General features: G+C 42.3%; 1 protein-coding gene across 2 annotated transcripts in view; it reads right to left on the bottom strand.

The window, feature by feature from the left end:
* Positions 1-18,844, bottom strand: part of RGS6 (regulator of G protein signaling 6) — a 905,069-nt gene that overhangs the window by 747 nt on the left and 885,478 nt on the right. The gene's annotated exons all lie outside the window — the stretch shown is intronic.

An 18,844-nucleotide genomic window follows, 5' to 3' on the forward strand; every position in this document is an offset into this window, starting at 1 on the left:
CATTATCATACCTAAAACTGGCAAAGTATAATTGTACACATTACATTAATTTTGTGTGCAGTAGCCCATGCTCCCTTCCACACTATATGCCAATGTATGACATAACAGTAACATTTGTGATATTTCCTCAAAGTTACCAGCATTCACCTACCATTCTTGCATGCCCAGTTTACAGCATCTCTAAAGTCTACTACCTTGTCTATATTCCTCCCCAGCAATATCATATGGCTTTGCTCTCCCCCCAATGACAACGGTTCTATTTCCAGAGCACATTTTAACTAATCAATGCTCCTCAGCCAAGAATAAATCAGTTATTACCTAGAGCATACAGGTACAGACAAAGCTACAAGAACTTACAATATAAACCCTACTCAGGGTTTCAGGTACACAGACACACTTGTATACAATTCTCCATAATTATGATTATGTTTTATATTTGTTCTTAAAGCCTTGAGGAAGGTGGAGTGGTTTGGCTCTCATTTAAATATATAATTAAAAAACCTGACTGAGGCTGTACCTCTATGATTAATTCATACCAAAAATCATATTAATGGTACCTGGGAGGCAACTCAACACCATGTCTATGCAAAAATCAACTTTATTTATATCAAAAGGATATATATATTACAAAACATACTAACCACACAATTAAAAATAACTGGCCAAATATATATAAAAGAAAAAAACAGCAGTTGCAAGAAAAGGCACCCCTCAAAAAACCTAATATGTGTTCAATGTAGACTAAATGTCTACTTAAAAAGACAAGTCCATATATCCAAGATAGTATATGCAGTCCCACATAAAAATGAGGCTTCCACCAGACCACTTGTTACATATGACCTTGATCTTCCATAGTATCTACAACTTTAGAGAAAGGTACTGCAAATCCCACACTCCAGCCTCAATGGAACTCCATAAGCGTATGCATACAGTATATAAATGAACTGTACTGAAGGACTCCACAAAAAGTATATGTAATTCCATAAATGTGTTTAGTTCCGCGCTTAGGTAATATAAATGTGGCTGCTGCCTACCCCAAAAATTCCACTAAGACCCCTTTCACACTGAGGCGCTTTTCAGGTGCTTTCACTCTAAAAAAAAGCACCTGAAAAGCTCACGAAAACCTATTTTCATTAAAATCAATGAATGCTTTCACATTGGGGCAGTGCGCTGGCAGGGTGGTGAAAAAAAGCCCCTCTTCACTGAAATCAATGGAAAGGGCTTCAAATGTGCCTGAAAAGCTCTTCAAAAGCGCCTGAAAAGCTCTCCAAAAGTGCTCAATGTTTTACTGGCAGTTTACAAGCACCTCAGTGTGAAAGGGGCCTAAGTGAAGTGATTAAAAAAATAGAAATAAGAGCCCTTTCACACTTAGGCGGGGGCGGCGTCGGCATTTTACCATCGGTATGCGGCCGCTAGCGGGGCGGTTTTACCCCCGCTAGCGGCCGAGAAAGGGTTAAATACCACCGCAAAGCGCCCCTGCAGAGGCGCTTTGCTGGCGGTATAGCTGCGCCGTCCCATTGATTTCATTATACACACCGCTCCTTCACCACTCCGAAGATGCTGCTGGCAGGACTTTTTTCACCGTCCTGCCAGCGCATTGCTCCAGTGTGAAAGCCCTCGGGGCTTTCACACTGGAATGAAAGTAGCGGCACTTTCGGGTCGGTTTGCAGGCGCTATTATTAGCGCAATAGCGCCTGCAAACCGCCCCAGTGTGAAAGGGCTCTAAGGGAGAGTAAATGGCGCTGCCAGTCTCTAAGATGTGTGTATGACCCCAATGGTGTCTAATTAGAATCCTAATGATTGCTCATTAGCATATACATAGTTACATAGTTACATAGTTACATAGTAGGTGAGGTTGAAAAAAGACACAAGTCCATCAAGTCCAACCTGTGATTATGTGTCAGTATTACATTACATATCCCTGTATGTTGCGGTCATTCAGGTGATTATCTAATAGTTTCTTGAAGCTGTCAATGCTCCCCGCTGAGACCACCGCCTGTGGAAGGGAATTCCACATCCTTGCCGCTCTTACAGTAAAGAACCCTCTAGGTAGTTTAAGGTTAAACCTCTTTTCTTCTAATTGTAATGAGTGGCCACGAGTCTTATTAAACTCTCTTCTGCGAAAACGTTTTATCCCTATTGTGGGGTCACCAGTACAGTATTTGTAAATTGAAATCATATCCCCTCTCAAGCGTCTCTTCTCCAGAGAGAATAAGTTCAGTGCTCGCAACCTTTCCTCATAACTAAGATCCTCCAGACCCTTTATTAGCTTTGTTGCCCTTCTTTGTACTCGCTCCATTTCCAGTACATCCCTCCTGAGGACTGGTGCCCAGAACTGGACAGCATACTCCAGGTGTGGCCGGACCAGAGTCTTGTAGAGCGGGAGAATTATCGTTTTATCTCTTGCGTTGATCCCCCTTTTAATGCATGCCAATATTCTGTTTGCTTTATTAGCAGCAGCTTGGCATTGCATGCCATTGCTGAGCCTATCATCTACTAGGACCCCCAGGTCCTTTTGCATCCTAGATTCCCCCAGAGGTTCTCCCCCCAGTGTATAGATTGCATTCATATTTTTGCCACCCAAATGCATTATTTTACATTTTTCTACATTGAACCTCATTTGCCATGTAGTCGCCCACCCCATTAATTTGTTCAGGTCTTTTTGCAAGGTTTCCACATCCTGCGGAGAAGTTATTGCCCTGCTTAGCTTAGTATCGTCTGCAAATACAGAGATTGAACTGTTTATCCCATCCTCCAGGTCGTTTATAAACAAATTAAATAGGATTGGTCCCAGCACAGAACCCTGGGGAACCCCACTACCCACCCTTGACCATTCTGAGTACTCCCCATTTATCACCACCCTCTGAACACGCCCTTGTAGCCAGTTTTCAATCCATGTACTCACCCTATGGTCCATGCCAACGGACCTTATTTTGTACAGTAAACGTTTATGGGGAACTGTGTCAAATGCTTTTGCAAAATCCAGATACACCATGTCTACGGGCCTTCCTTTATCTAGATGGCAACTCACCTCCTCATAGAAGGTTAATAGATTGGTTTGGCAAGAAGGATTCTTCATGAATCCATACTGATTACTGCTAATGATATCGTTCTTATTACTAAAATCTTGTATATAGTCCCTTATCATCCCCTCCAAGAGTTTACATACTATTGATGTTAGGCTAACTGGTCTGTAATTCCCAGGGATGTTTTTTGGGCCCTTTTTAAATATTGGTGCTACATTGGCTTTTCTCCAATCAGCTGGTACCATTCCAGTCAATAGACTGTCTGTAAAAATTAGGAACAATGGTCTGGCAATCACCTGACTGAGTTCCCTAAGTACCCTCGGATGCAAGCCATCCCGGTGATTTATTAATGTTAAGTTTCTCAAGTCTAATTTTAATTCCCTCCTCTGTTAACCATGGAGGTGCTTCCTGTGTTGTGTCATGAGGATAAACATTGCAGTTTTGGTTACTGAAGCCCCCCGATTCACTCGTGAAGACTGAGGAGAAGAATAAATTCAATACCTTTGCCATCTCCCCATCCTTTGTAACCAGATGTCCTTCCTCATTCTTTATGGGGCCAATATGGTCTGTCCTCCCTTTTTTACTGTTTACATACTTAAAGAATTTCTTGGGATTTTTTTTGCTCTCCTCCGCTATGTGTCTTTCATGTTCTATCTTAGCCGTCCTAATTGCACCCTTACATTTCTTATTGCATTCTTTATAAAGTCTGAATGCTGAGGATGATCCCTCAACCTTGTATTTTTTGAAGGCCTTCTCCTTTGCTTTTATATGCATTTTTACATTGGAGTTAAGCCATCCAGGATTTTTGTTCGCTCTTTTAAATTTATTACCCAATGGGATACATTGGCTAATGCCCTTATTTAATATGCTCTTAAAGCAAACCCATCTCTCCTCCGTATTCTTTGTTCCTAATATTTTATCCCAATTTATGCCTTTTAGCAAGGTTTGTAGTTTAGGGAAGGTGGCTCTTTTGAAATTCAGTGTCTTTGTGTTCCCTTCATGTTTCCTATTTGTGTGATTTATACTGAAACTAATTGACCTGTGATCGCTGTTACCTAAATTGCCCCGTATTTCCACATCTGTGATCAGGTCTGTATTGTTGGTAATCAGTAGATCCAGTAATGTTTTATTTCTAGTTGGTGCGTCTACCATCTGACCCATAAAATTGTCCTGCAAGACATTAAGGAACTAGCGAGCCTTAAATGAATGTGCGGTTCCCTCCGCCCAGTCTATGTCTGGATAATTAAAATCCCCCATTATGATAACACTTCCCATCCTTGCTGCTAATCCAATTTGTGATAGGAGATCCGTCTCCACTTCCTCCTTCAGGTTAGGGGGCCTATAGCATACTCCCAGTATTATTTTCCCCTTAGCTTCATCCCTTTGGAGCTCTACCCATAAGGATTCCACCTCCTCTCTAGCTCCCTCAGTGATGTCATCTCTCACATTCGCTTGTACATTATTCTTGATATATAGGCATACCACTCCCCCTTTTTTACCCTCTCTATCCTTGCGGTATAGGGTATACCCTTGAATGTTTGCCAGCCAATCATGAGAGCTGTTGAACCAGGTCTCTGAAATTCCCACAAAATCCAAATCCTCCTTGTACAACAGTATCTCTAGTTCACCCATCTTGTCCGCCATGCTCCTGGCATTGGTGAACATGCCACATAGTTTAGACCGGTCGCATATTGTCCTCGTATTGGGTGTTTCAAGATTGCAACTAGGACTTGCTACTATACTCACCTTGTGTTTTTGTGCTTTGGTTAACCTACCACTAATGCCCCCAATACTACCCTCTGGAATATCTTCCGCGCTGGCTATCACTGTCTCTGGACCCTCCCCCCATCGCCTAGTTTAAAAACCCCTCTAACTTTTTGGCCATCTTCATTCCCAGCAGATCTGCACCCTCCTCATTTAGGTGCAGTCCGTCCCTTCTATAGTACCGGTTACCGACTGAGAAGTCGGCCCAGTCCTCCAGGAACCCAAACCCCTCCTTACTATACCAGCTCTTCAGCCACTTGTTTACTTCCCTAATCTCCCTCTGCCTTTGTGGTGTGGCTCGATGTACCGGTAGTATTCCTGAGAACACTACCTTGGAGGTCCTTTTCCTCAATTTAGCACCTAAGTCCCTAAAATCGTTCTTTAGGACACTCCATCTGCCTCTGACTTTGTCATTGGTGTCAACGTGCACCATGACAGCCGGGTCTTCCCCAGCCCCTCCCAGTAATCTGTCCACAAGATCCGTGATGTGCCGAACCCGAGCGCCCGGTAGACAACATACTGGTCGGCGCTTCAGGTCTTGGTTACAGATTGCCCTCTCTGTCCTTCTAAGAATTGAGTCCCCTACCACCAGAATCTGTCTTTCCTTTCCCTTTGCTGCCCCCCCCACTCTCACTGGAGGAGTTCTTCCCCTGGCAGCTAGGAGAGTCCCTCATCTCCAGCAGTGCTGGTCCCTGACTGGTTTCACCAATGTCACTCAATGGAGCGTACTTATTGGGATGCTCCAGTCCTGGATCGGCCTTTCTGGCACTTCCCCCTCTACCCCTCCTGACTGTCACCCATCTACTCTTTGCAAGTGCCTGCACCTCTTTGTCTCCACCCGCCTCTGTGCTGGCCCCTGGCGGCACCTGCCGTGTACGTTCCTGGCTCACCTTTAGTATGGAGGGACTTCTCAGTGCTGACAGTTGCTTCCCCAGATTCAGAACCTGGGCTTCCAGGGAAACAATGTGCTTACATTTTGCACAGCAGTATTCGCCCTCGATCGGATGATCAAGGAACGCATACATGCCGCAAGATGTACAAAGAGTCGCCTCTCCACACCCGCCGGGTATTGTACCTATTAAATTTAGTGAGGATTTGGGGATTTTACCCTGTCCAAATTACCTAACAGCTAGCTTCCTGGCACTAATACTCAAGACAATACACAGGTACACAACAAGACAATACACAGGTACTCACAGACCTACGTGCAATCGCAGAACAGTCGCAGACCTACGTGCACTCGCAATACTCAAGTATACAGTACACAATACACAAGTACTAACGATCCACACACACTACTCAGACAACACTCAGATACTCACACTACACAGGTACTATGACCCCTGTTATAACCTCCTATTTTGAACTCTGGTTTTTAACTCCCACTTATACCTGGTCCACTTACACCGAGTTCCACAGCCTCAGACTGAGCACGCTCAGACTGAGTCCTACACCCAGTTAAATAGGCACCTGTGAGCAATTAACCACCCCCCTTAATTGATAGACTGAAGGAACCAGAGAAAAAAAAAAAAAAGAAGCTATTTAAAAAGTGACAGAAAAAGGCAAATGAAAAACTAAAAGGAAAAGCCCCAAAAATGCAACCCAGCAAACAAAAAGCAAGACTTGTTCACTCTAACTCTGGTTTTTAACTCCCACTTATACCAGCTCCACTTACACCGAGTTCCACAGCCTCAGACTGAGCACGCTCAGACTGAGTCCTACACCCAGTTAAATAGGCACCTGTGAGCAATTAACCACCCCCCTTAACTGATAGACTGAAGGAACCAGAGAAAAAAAAAAAAAAAAAAAGAAGCTATTTAAAAAGTGACAGAAAAAGGCAAATGAAAAACTAAAAGGAAAAGCCCCAAAAATGCAACCCAGCAAACCCAGCAAACAAAAAGCAAGACTTGTTCACTCTAACTCTGGTTTTTAACTCCCACTTATACCAGCTCCACTTACACCGAGTTCCACAGCCTCAGACTGAGCATGCTCAGACTGAGTCCTACACCCAGTTAAATAGGCACCTGTGAGCAATTAACCACCCCCCTTAATTGATAGACTGAAGGAACCAGAGAAAAAAAAAGAAGCTATTTATAAAGTGACAGAAAAAGGCAAATGAAAAACCAAAAGGAAAAGCCCCAAAAATGCAACCCAGCAAACAAAAAGCAAGACTTGTTCACTCTAACTCTGGTTTTTAACTCCCACTTATACCAGCTCCACTTACACCGAGTTCCACAGCCTCAGACTGAGCACGCTCAGACTGAGTCCTACACCCAGTTAAATAGGCACCTGTGAGCAATTAACCACCCCCCTTAATTGATAGACTGAAGGAACCAGAGAAAAAAAAAAAAAAAGAAGCTATTTAAAAAGTGACAGAAAAAGGCAAATGAAAAACTAAAAGGAAAAGCCCCAAAAATGCAACCCAGCAAACAAAAAGCAAGACTTGTTCACTCTAACTCTGGTTTTTAACTCCCACTTATACCAGCTCCACTTACACCGAGTTCCACAGCCTCAGACTGAGCACGCTCAGACTGAGTCCTACACCCAGTTAAATAGGCACCTGTGAGCAATTAACCACCCCCCTTAATTGATAGACTGAAGGAACCAGAGAAAAAAAAAAGAAGCTATTTAAAAAGTGACAGAAAAAGGCAAATGAAAAACTAAAAGGAAAAGCCCCAAAAATGCAACCCAGCAAACCCAGCAAACAAAAAGCAAGACTTGTTCACTCTAACTCTGGTTTTTAACTCCCACTTATACCAGCTCCACTTACACCGAGTTCCACAGCCTCAGACTGAGCACGCTCAGATTGAGTCCTACACCCAGTTAAATAGGCACCTGTGAGCAATTAACCACCCCCCTTAATTGATAGACTGAAGGAACCAGAGAAAAAAAAAGAAGCTATTTATAAAGTGACAGAAAAAGGCAAATGAAAAACCAAAAGGAAAAGCCCCAAAAATGCAACCCAGCAAACAAAAAGCAAGACTTGTTCACTCTAACTCTGGTTTTTAACTCCCACTTATACCAGCTCCACTTACACCGAGTTCCACAGCCTCAGACTGAGCACGCTCAGACTGAGTCCTACACCCAGTTAAATAGGCACCTGTGAGCAATTAACCACCCCCCTTAATTGATAGACTGAAGGAACCAGAGAAAAAAAAAAAAGAAGCTATTTAAAAAGTGACAGAAAAAAGGCAAATGAAAAACTAAAAGGAAAAGCCCCAAAAATGCAACCCAGCAAACCCAGCAAACAAAAAGCAAGACTTGTTCACTCTAACTCTGGTTTTTAACTCCCACTTATACCAGCTCCACTTACACCGAGTTCCACAGCCTCAGACTGAGCACGCTCAGACTGAGTCCTACACCCAGTTAAATAGGCACCTGTGAGCAATTAACCACCCCCCTTAATTGATAGACTGAAGGAACCAGAGAAAAAAAAAGAAGCTATTTATAAAGTGACAGAAAAAGGCAAATGAAAAACTAAAAGGAAAAGCCCCAAAAATGCAACCCAGCAATCCCAGCAAACAAAAAGCAAGACTTGTTCACTCTAACTCTGGTTTTTAACTCCCACTTATACCAGCTCCACTTACACCGAGTTCCACAGACTCAGACTGAGCATGCTCAGACTGAGTCCTACACCCAGTTAAATAGGCACCTGTGAGCAATTAACCACCCCCCTTAATTGATAGACTGAAGGAACCAGAGAAAAAAAAGAAGCTATTTATAAAGTGACAGAAAAAGGCAAATGAAAAACTAAAAGGAAAAGCCCCAAAAATGCAACCCAGCAAACCCAGCAAACAAAAAGCATGACTTGTTCACTCTAACTCTGGTTTTTAACTCCCACTTATACCAGCTCCACTTACACCGAGTTCCACAGACTCAGACTGAGCACGCTCAGACTGAGTCCTACACCCAGTTAAATAGGCACCTGTGAGCAATTAACCACCCCCCTTAATTGATAGACTGAAGGAACCAGAGAAAAAAAAAAAAAAGCTATTTAAAAAGTGACAGAAAAAGGCAAATGAAAAACTAAAAGGAAAAGCCCCAAAAATGCAACCCAGCAAACCCAGCAAACAAAAAGCAAGACTTGTTCACTCTAACTCTGGTTTTTAACTCCCACTTATACCAGCTCCACTTACACCGAGTTCCACAGCCTCAGACTGAGCATATACCTTCATCAACTTTCATTAAGTGTAATACATAAACAGTGCTAATAAAAATGCAATATGCTAATATGTGCAAAAAATCCAAAGGTGACCATCAATTAATTCCAATAAATTATTCATAACGTAAAAAAAAATACATATAAAGTGCTGGTCCAAATAATAGTCCAAATGACCGCAGCAGAGACTGCCAAATATATATATATATATATATATATATATATATATATATATATATATATCTCTTTTACCCCCTTATGTTGTGATTTTCCAAAGTGACTTATGCAAAAAAATCAATAGCTTCTGTGCAAAAATTGGGAATTCCACTTGTGCTCCCCTCTCGGTTCCAAACTCACCAGAAAGCAGTACCACTACAGGGGTAGATTGCATGTAAGCAGAGTATTCTCTGGTATATTTACAATTTTTGCATAGAAGCTGTTATTGTTTTTTTGCATAAGTCACTTTGGAAAATCACAACACAAGGACAATATATATATACAGTATCTCACAAAGTGAGTACACCCCTCACATTTTTGTAAATATTTATTATATCTTTTCATATGACAACACTGAAGAAATTACACTTTGCTACAATGTAATGTAGTGGGTGTACAGCTTGTATAACAGTGCAACTTTGCTGTCCCCTCAAAATAACAACACACAGCCATTAATGTCTAAACCACTGGCAACAAAAGTGAGTACACCCCTAACTGAAAATGTCCAAATTGGGTCCGCGTAGCCATTTTCCCTTCCCGATGTCATGTGACTCATTAATGTTACAAGGTATCAGGTGTGAATGGAGGGCAGGTGTGTTAAATTATGGTGTTATCGCTCTCACTCTCTCAAACTGGTCACTGGAAGTTCAACATGGCACCTCATGGCAAAGAACTCTCTGAGGATCTAAAAAAAAGAGATGCTGCTCTACATAATAATGGCCTAGGCTATAAGAAGATTGCGAAGACCCTGAAATTGAGCTACAGCACGGTGGCCAAGACCATACAGCGGTTTAACAGGACAGATTCCACTCAGAACAGGCCTCGCCATGGTCGACCAAAGAAGTTGAGTGCACATGCTCAGCATCATATCCAAAGGTTGTCTTTGGGAAAAAGACGTATGAGTGCTGCCAGAATTGCTGCAGAGGTTGAAGGGGTGGGGGGGCATTCTGTCAGTGCTCATATCATACACCGCACACTGCATCAAATTGGTCTGCATGGCTGTTGTACCAGAAGGAAGCCTCTTCTAAAGATGATGCAGCAGAAAGCCCGCAAACATTTTGCGGAAGACAAGCAGACTAAGGACATGGATTACTGGAACCATGTCCTGTGGTCTGATGAGACCAAGATAAACATATTTGGTTCAGATGGTGTCAGGCGTGTGTGGCGGCAACCAGGTGAGGAGTACAAAGACAAGTGTGTCTCTGCTTTTGGAGACTGGGCCGCAGGGCAGTATTCCAACATGATAACTACCCCAAACACACCTCCAAGATGACCACTGCCTTGCTAAAGAAGCTGATGGTAAAGGTGATGGACTGGCCAAACTTGTCTCCAGACCTAAACCCTATTAAACATCTGTGGGGCATCCTCAAATGGAAGGTGGAGGAGCGCAAGGTCTCTAACATCCACCAGCTCCGTGATGTCATCATGGAGTAATGGAAGAGGACTGCAGTGGCAACCTGTGAAGCTCTGGTGAATTCCATGCCCAAGAGGGTTAAGACAGTGCTGGGAAATAATGGTGGCCACACAAAATATTGACAATTTGGGCCTAATTTGGACATTTTCACTTAGGGGTGTACTCACTTTTGTTGCCAGCGGTTTAGACATTAATGGCTGTGTGCTGAGTTATTTTGAGGGGACAGCAAATTTACACTGTTATACAAGCTGTACACTCACTATTTTACATTGTAGCAAAGTGTCATTTCTTCAGTGTTGTCACATGAAAAAGTATAATAAAATATTTACAAAAATGTGAGGGGTGTACTCACTTTTGTGAGATACTGTATATATATTTTGTCAGTCTCTGCTGAGGTCATTTGGACAAGTATTTTGCACCAGCACTTTATATATATATTTTTTAGGTTATGAATAATTTGTTGGAATTAATTGATGGTCACCTTTGGATTTTTTTGCACATATTAGCATATTGCATTTTTATTAGCACTGTTTATGTATTACACTTGATGAAATTTGATGAAGGTATATGCTAATGAACAATCATTAGGATTCTGATTTGACACCATTGGGGCCATACACACATCTTAGAGATTGGCAGCACCATTTACCCTCCCTTATTTCTATATGTAATTCCATGTACTAATACGTATTGTAGCATAGATCCTCCATATGCACAAAAAATGGATCTATTGCATTATCCATGGGTAGTGTGTATAGATCCACATATAGATGAGTAAGCTTTCACCAGACCACATAATGTGTTTGGCCTTAGTCATCCATAATATATTTAATTTTGAGGAAGGGTACCAAAAGTCCCAGCCTCACCGTGATCACAAAGGGGTTTATTTACTAAAGGCAAATCCACTGTGCACTGCAATTGCACTTGGAAGTGCAGTCGCTGTAGATCTGAGGGAGACATGCAAGGAAAATAAAAACCAGCATTTTTGCGTTCACATGATTGGACGATAGAAATCAATAGAGCTTCCCATCTTTTCAGATCTCCCCTTCAGATGTACAGTGACTGCACTTCCAAGTGCACTTGTAGTGCACATTGGATTTGCATTTAGTAAATCAACCCCATAGACTCTGTATGCATGTATGGGTAAATCTGTGCTGGAAGACTTCACAGAAAGTATATGTGAATCCATGTACTTATATGTATCATAGCATCAATCCTCCATATGTATAATGGTTGGTAAATACTTCCTAATAAGAAACCACCACCCTCAGGGGTCACTGTACATGCCAAGCATACATGGTGTAGAATAAATTAATGATTGCATATCACAGAGACACGAGCTAGCCCATAACATATATATGGTGAAAATAAAACTTAGCCATCCACTCCAGGTATGATTGGGCCGGCTTCACATGAGGGACTTGTAATCCAATATGTCCATATAAAGTCTTCCTGGTCTGGTCATTTTAGAAAGCTTAGAGGCAAAGCCTCTCTAGGGTGCTGGGGTGCACTGGGTTTGAAATAAAACCTGACCGGTTTCGCCAGTCACACTGGCTGCATCAGAGGTATATTTGACATTAACTTCCTTAGGTGTCTTTATTATACCTATATTTAAACTTAAAATGGCCACCATTGGCACCAAAACAGCATAAAGTCACAACGCACATGGCATCATAACGTCATCACACACGCCGTGACATCACTGCGCATGCACGGAAAACCATACGGCAGCCATAATAAACACACAAATGCAAAAACTCATATCATTCACAAAAATCACAGGAAGTCCACCCAACCCAAAATGAAAAAAAAAGCAACCTACATAAATTTAAAACCATAGTAGTATTAATAATTTGTTGAGTAAATATCAATATTCGTTAATACTTTACAAATGCCGAGCAGGCCCACAGAAACCTAAGAACTAAATCAAACAAAAAACAGCACACCAAAAAGAGAGAATAATAGTGGTGGTTTGGCTCCCAAAACACATTGGCTGTATTTATATGACCTATTTACTAACAATTAAAATTACCGTGAACTCTATTACCCATCCTTTGGTCTGGCCCTCATTTATGTATTCTTATGGTTTAAGCTTTTGGAGGGTACTCATTGGGGTAAGCCTTTCTGTGTGAGAGCTACTTGCCAGAGCAGTTAACCCTGTTTGAAGTTTGTCTCAACTATCTGCATGTACACGTTTTAAAATTCCCAGCACTTCTTTAAATATAAAAGTATAACCTAATAGACCGCACTATCACCGTTAAACTGAAATCATTCCTCATACACTGTAAAATTATATATATACAGATGCTCCTCGTTTAACGACTTACCTGTTTAACGACCGCTCGGACGTACGACCAGGTCTCCCGACCCGAACGATGCACTGTACTTCATTGTATTGTACAGTACAGTGCCGAATTATTGTTATTTATATTTTTGTGTTCTGTACTTATGCAAATTAAATCAACGTTATTGAGTTGGAGTTCTGTGTTTAGACTTTTGTTTCAGAGTATAGCACAGTAGTTAAGAATGCTTAAAATATTGATTAATTGATACTTGTATTTGCACATGTTGCACTTTTATATATAGTAGATATATATCTATATATATATCTATATATATCTATATCTATCTATCTATCTATCTATCTATCTATCTATCTATCTATCTATCTATCTATCTATCTATCTATCTATCTATATCTATATATATATAAATATATATATAGATATATATATATATAGATATATATATAGATATAGATATCTATATATATAGATATCTATATCTATATGCACAGATATCAGTTTAACGGTGATAGCACTATCCATTTGGTTTTACTTTTATTGGTTTGAGGGTTTACATCTAAAGTGGATAGCAGCTGCCCTTTTCAGAGTTTTCCATTTTTATTGTATTTTTCTGTTGCGCAACTCTGTATATTCTCTTTGTACCTCGTTTTTATTGTACTATGGCTGCAATAATAAAATCACATATAGCGGTATTTTTGCCTAGAAATGCTAAGCTGTGACAACATACTCTTAAGGGGAATGTGTAGTGGTTTTGTATCTACATTGTTTATTTATGAGGATAAGTACTAAAACAAGATTATTTTTTCTTTTTAGCCAAGGAATTATAACATTTTGCATATTTACATTTTACAGTATATTTCTAAATATTGCATATTTACCTATATTTTTACCTAAGAACTTGTCCACAGCCTGAACATCTTGAGAGATGGACAGCAAAAAGTCACAATCTAAAAAGAGGGATCCAGAGTAAAAAAGAGGATAAAGGTAATAGGCATGTGTGATTACTTGTTTGCGGCTTCGGTGCCACCATCTTTGGATATACTTTCCTTTATCCTCTTTTTTACTCTGGATCCCTCTTTTTAGATTGTGACTTTTTGCTGTCCATCTCTCAAGATGTTCATGCTGTGGACAAGTTCTTATCATCTTTAATTACCTCATGATGGTTGTCCTGATTCTTGGTCACAACGATGAACTACCCTGTATAGTTTAGTCCTTACAGGGTGAGTTATCACACATTTATTGTCCTCCTGATGTTGTTCCAGATTTTTGGAATCCCAGCAGTATTTTTGTGATATCTATCCTCTCTTAAAAAGCTACTTACCATATATAGATATATATATCTATATATCTATAGATATATAGATATAGATATATATTTTCCAGACTTCCTTTATATTTCAAGTTGATGAGCCACTTTCTAGAGAAGTCCGTCCGTCCAAAATTTAATTTATGTGTGTGTATATACATACGCATATATCTACACTATACTATGCCTTATGCATACTCTATCCGAGTGTGACTAATTGTAGCACACTCAGTACTTGGACTGTGGGTATATCATACCAGCAGTCTTTTTTGTCCCTTTACTTATACATATCTTTTTATTTTTATTTTTGACAGTCTTTGTTTAATCTGTTTATTGTGACCTGGCTTCCACACTCACCCGGGATATTGCCTCTTTGGGGCCTGCAGATGCCTTGTTGGTTTGATCCGGTCCAGTCTCGGTTAGTTCCTATTATCCATCTTATATGGGAATGCCTATGTTCTGGGGATCACCTATGTTCTGGGGATGACCTGTTTATTACTTGATTTGATTGCTGGATTTTGAACTGGCCCATTTCTATGGCAAAATTGATCTGGGCTGTGTACATGTTCTAATCCATGCTATCTCTACTATTTATATGTTGTTTGTTCTTTAACCTGATCATTTATTATTTGTTCTTTGTAGAGATATCTACACACATTATCCTCTGAAGTATTCTCCTGAAGAAGTGGTCACACCACGAAACATGTCGAGGTTGAACTGACATAGGACAAGATCCATGGTCCTCCTGTCTGCGTGGACATGCGTCCAATTGTCGAGTTCCTCTTCAGAAAATGAATACTGTGTATTATATATTTAATAAATGTATACTTTTTTACAAATACGTATGTGAGTCTTTGCTGTACCATGAAGAGTCCATAGTTGCCTCAAACCTTCTGCCTCAATTTTTCAAGTTGATTGGATGACGGTACATTATATTTATGTTTTTTGTTTAGTAGCGATATTATCACTGTAGATATGAGGGGAAGCTCTGCTGATTTATCATCCAATCATGTGCAAGCTAAAATGCTGTTTTTTTAAATTTTCCTTGCATGTCCCCCTCAGACCTACAGTGACTGCACTTCCAAGTGCACTTTCAGTGCACTTGCAGTGCACTTGTAGTGTAAATAACCCCCTCTGCATGTAGCTTCTACAAAAGAACTGTTTCACAAGAACCAACCACTATAATCCAATGGTATCTACAAACTGATTGCCAGAAATATACTGCCTATAGATCCATTAGCGTATAATATTGGAAGTAGCTCAAACCACAAAACAAGAAAGGCACAAAGCTACTGGTTGCAAACAAGTGTCTATATGAGTCTATATGAAGATTGGATTAGCGCAAACGGTCTACTGCCTATGGGTCAGTATAGGTCCAAAGAACTGCTTTTGTAGCATCTCTAGACTGCTGAACTTGTACTGTGATTTTGGGACTGCAAAGCTGGTGCTCAGTGACCTACTACAATGGGATGCAAAAACATTTTTGGTTACAGCATCAAAGAGGCTAATCAGCCACACAGAGCTTGTCTTGCTACACTGGTCCAGCGACTGTAGAGAGTTTTTCCAGCTGAGAGGATACTTTTCTTGACCAGTTGTAAGGACTGTTTGGATTGCCTTAGGCATCCTGGAACACACACACACACATATATGTATATACACAGTATATATTATATATATATATATATATATATATATATATATATATATACAGTATCTCATGAACGTGAGTACACCCTTCACATTTTTGTAAATATTTTATTATATCTTTTTGTAATGACACCCGAATATAAAAGGGGTTAAATTAGTTTAGGACATTCTATACCCAAACACAAAGGCAGCTACCGAACACGGAACCCATAAAATCATTCTCCCCCAAGTACAAGACAAGGCTTTGTCTTGTGCCGCGTACACACGGTCGGACTTTTCGTCTACAAAAGTCCGACAGCCTGTCCGACAGACTTCCGGCGGACTTTCGGCGGACTTGCAGCAGACTTTCTAACGAACGGACTTGCCTACACACGACCACACAAAAGTCCGACGGATTCGTACGTGATGACGTACACCGGACTAAAATAAGGAAGTTCATAGCCAGTAGCCAATAGCTGCCCTAGCATGGGTTTTTGTCCGTCGGACTAGCACACAGACGAGCGGATTTCGGGGTCCGTCGTAGTTACGACGTAAAGATTTGAAGCATGTTTCAAATCTAAAGTCCATCGGATTTGAGGCTGAAAAAGTCTGCTGAAAGTCCGGAGAAGCCCACACACGATCGGATTACCAGCCAGCTTTAGTCCGTCGGCGTCCGTTGGACTTTTGTAGACGAAAAGTCCGACCGTGTGTACGCGGCATTGGGGTTCAAGCAGGAATGAATCTTTATTCAAAGACATGTTATACAGATCCCACTTCAAAACACTTCCCCCCCACCCTTGGAAAACAGGGCGGGTTAAACTGTCCAATGACAATGGACACACAGGTCAGGTGTGTTTAACTTCTCATCAGTAAACAGTCTTAACAGGGGGGCTGCTGGAGGAATTCCCCTCCCTCTTTCCTCACAGCAAGACACTTAGACATCCCATAATAGTTGAGGCAGACAGCCACAATAGACAATAGAATACAGTCACAACCCAACCATCACAGCAAATAGTACACAACATAATGAGACAGCACACATTATATATACATATATACAGCACTGAGTCTGACTAGCACAGATCATAGTGGGGTACTCATTCACCTTGTGCCCCTATTAGTGACTCCCATCACAATGGCATATCCAGGGTCCCCAGAGTCTGTGTGTCTTGGGGGACATGGACCTGAATCTAAAGTAACACCACCTCAAGGGTCCCCAGGCATACAGCTCACAAAGAGCACCGTTACCCCAAATGCCAGGGCCCATAATCAGTAGGCAAGAGGCTGGCATTCAGTCCCCTCCTAAAGCCTCTGTCCCGGCTAGGTCTGTCACATTTCTCCCCTTTCGGCAGGAGACTAACACAGGAGGAGACCCCAGACGGGTTGACTCCGAAGTTAGTCAGTAGTTCCAGTCCTCTAATGCTGGTATCCACACAGTACCCCAAACAAATTGTTCCAAACAGAGCATTACTGACCCAGCCAACCTCTGCCTCTCTCAGAGAACATACCCACTGCTGGGGAGAGGCCTGGATTGGCCCTTCTCCCTGGAGTCCTTTCACCCGCTGGAGAGAAGACAGGGTGACTTGGCTCACTCCGTCATGCTGTTGGGGATCTGGGCCGACTGCCCAGCATCCCTGGGGTATACAGGTGGGGACTGAAGCCCCCTCCACCTTTACAGGAACTTCATCCTCTGTTAGTTGAGGGTAAAGGCCAGAAGCACTCTGCCCTGTTGCCAGCCTTTCTGGTGGAAACCCCACACCATCTGCTCCGGCTAACTGTTGGGGAGGGAGGCCGACTGCCCCAGCTCCCTGGAACTCTGTAGTTGTTGCAGGTGCTGGGCAGAGGTTGGTAGCACTCTGCCCGGTTGCCAGGGCTTCAGCTGGGTCGGTGTCATCATTCTGGGGCGCCATCTGCTTTTTGCACTCCCTTTCACTGGTATTGTCTCCCAGGTGCATGAACCCTTGTTCGGGAGGGAAAATGACTGCTTCTCCTCCCTTCATCTCTGAAATCTACTGGGAGAGAGGAGCCATCACCTTCTCACCTCGGGCCTCCAAAACTGCCATGGGTGTAGAGCAGGGGTCTGCAGTACTCTGTCCTGCTGCCAGTACTTGAGTAGGTGATGCATAATCTATAACATCCTCTGAACAGTCCATTAAGTCTATACATTCTGTAATCTGTGGCTGGAGAGATGAGCCGACTGCCCCAGCTCCCTGGAACTCCACAGTTGTTGCCATTGCTGGGCAGAATTTGGTAGCACTCTGCCCTGTTGCCAGCACTTCTGCTGGGGACTCCACATCATCCGCTTCGGCTTACCATTGGGGCAGAAAGCTGAATTCCTCCCCTCCCAAACTGTGCAGCTGCCATTGGGGAGGTGAGCGGGCTGCTTCCTTTTTTGTTCCCTCATCTGGCTGCTGGGAAGTGATTGCCACCTTCTCACCATGAGCCTCTGGAACTGCCACAAGTGTGGGGCAGAGGTCTTGGACCCTCTGTCCGGTGAACAGCGCCTCAGCTGGGGAAGTTCCTTGCAACTCCACAGATACTGCTGTTGGTGCTGGGCAGAGCACACTGAAGTTTGGCCCTGATACCAGCTCTTCTGCTGGAGGCTCATCAGGTTGTTCTTCCTCAGCAGAAAAGTCTATCAAATCCCCTGTCTCTGCAACTGGTGTCTGGGGATAAAGGTTCACCATCTCCTGTCTGTGGAATCCAGAAGATGCTATCAGTGCTGGGCAGAGGTTAGCAGAACTCTTCCCTGTTGTAAGCACTTCAGCTTTGGGGATGACAATCTCCAGATTTTCCACTGCCGATACTTCAGCCAGGATTTCAGAGTTGTCAACTTGTATTTCCTGATAGTCCCAGGTAAAGGGAGCCCCACCCTGCTGCTGAGCAGGGTCTAGCCGCTGTCTGTAGGCGATCTCCAGCTCCCATTCCTGAATGGCCAGAAACTCCAAATCTTTCTGTGCCCAGTGCCCCTCCGAGACATTCAGTCTTCAGTTTCCTCCAAACGCCACTCCTGATCACTCCCAAAGT

The sequence above is a fragment of the Aquarana catesbeiana genome, linkage group LG13 (genome assembly GCF_042186555.1).
Source record: "Aquarana catesbeiana isolate 2022-GZ linkage group LG13, ASM4218655v1, whole genome shotgun sequence".
In the NCBI taxonomy this organism is placed as follows: domain Eukaryota; kingdom Metazoa; phylum Chordata; class Amphibia; order Anura; family Ranidae; genus Aquarana; species Aquarana catesbeiana.